Source organism: Pseudomyrmex gracilis, unplaced genomic scaffold (genome assembly GCF_002006095.1).
Source record: "Pseudomyrmex gracilis isolate BER0280 unplaced genomic scaffold, ASM200609v1 scaffold_578, whole genome shotgun sequence".
NCBI classification, from domain to species: domain Eukaryota; kingdom Metazoa; phylum Arthropoda; class Insecta; order Hymenoptera; family Formicidae; genus Pseudomyrmex; species Pseudomyrmex gracilis.
Genome location: NW_018021162.1, coordinates 27400 through 29086, shown reverse-complemented (window position 1 = coordinate 29086; position 1687 = coordinate 27400).

Here is a 1687-nt window from a genome sequence, read left to right as displayed (position 1 = left end):
TATAATGCCAGAGGCGTCTCATGTGACATAAAATTGATTCGTTTTTTCTCCCAGAGGCGTTTTTATAAACGTGTGCTGGTTTAAAACTTATTGTGAACTGCCAATGCATGCTAACTGTTTTCTAAATAAGTTTAATATAAAATAATGTCACATGCATCTTTTAGACAGTAAAGTTGCTCTGTTCTTTTCCCAGAGGCGTTCTTGTAAACGTGTGCTGGTGTAAAACTTATTATAAAGTAATTTTACTTGAAGTGTGCTAGATATATTGAAAATTTTTAATGTCAGAAGCGTCTTTTGTGACATAAAATTGCTTCGTCTTGTCTCTCAAAAGTGCTTTTAAAAACAGTGCTGGTGTACTAATAAATATGAAGGTTTGATAAGCAACATATGCTGGTTATCTTCTAAATTGTGCTAGAGATGTGTTTTATGACATAAAGCTTTTTTCTCTTTTCTCTCAGAGATATTGATATAAACGTGTGCAAGTGTACTTATGAATAAGAAGTATTAATAGTTATCGTGTGCTGGCTATGGTCTAATTGGCCTCTTTTGTAACATAAAGTTGTTTTATCTTTTTTTTGCTCAGAAGCGTTTTTCTAAACGTGTTCTGGTGGAAAAATTATTTTGAAGCATTTACAAGAGACATGTTCTAGCTATAGTTAAAATTTATTGTGCCTGAGACGTCTCGTGTAGCATAAAAGCTGCTTTACTTATGTCCCAGAGATGGTTTTGTTACCGTGTGGAAGTGTATTAAATATGAACATTTGCAATCAACGTGTGCTGGTTATGTTCAAAATTTCTTGTGTCAGAGACGTCTTTTTGTAATAGAAATTTGCTTTATTTTTTTTCCCAGATGCGTTTTTATAAACGTGTGCTGATAGACTAACGAAGCATTTACAATCAACGTGCTGATTATGTTCTTATACTGTCAGACATTTTTTAACATAAAGTTGTCAAAACTAGTAAATTTTAGAATTATAAAAAGTAATTTTACTTTTGAGAATCATTATTAAATGAGTTGTGTCGAAAAAAAATGTTATTTTGTCAAAAGAGTTCGAAAAGTATGTACTTTGTCGTACGCTTAATAAAAAAAGCTATTGAGTAGCTATATCAAAGTGAACTTTAATTTCATATAGTTTTCGGTGCAGCCGCGCCAAGTTTTTCACAATAAAACCTATGAATAACGAATATACGCATTTGACTTAATTTAATATTCTACATTTAACGATACATAGTTCTTTTTGCAAATCGTGGATATCTCAAGAACTAGAAGAGATAGCTTGAAACTAATTTTGCATGTACCTTTAATCGGCTATTCTGCGATTTATGACAAAGAGTGAAAGTTAAAAAAGTGATTATTCCGAGAACGGTAAAAGTTAGAGCAAAATGGTTTTTACATCCTAGTTCCTATTCGTTAGTTGCAAAATACCACACGGTAAAAGTTTGATAATTTCTATTATTTAAACAATTGAAAGTTAATAACTAAAGTTAAGAATAAATATAAATTAACGGCTCGACAAAATATCCAATAGAAAAATTAAACCGAAAGAGCCAAAAGTCCCAGATGAAGGTACTTCATCACTGAAACCATCACTAGATCTTTAAAGAGCAAGAATTTTAAATGCTCGTTTAGACCACTGAACACTTTAAAAAGGTTTATTAAGTCTCACAAAGATACTTTGGAACATGG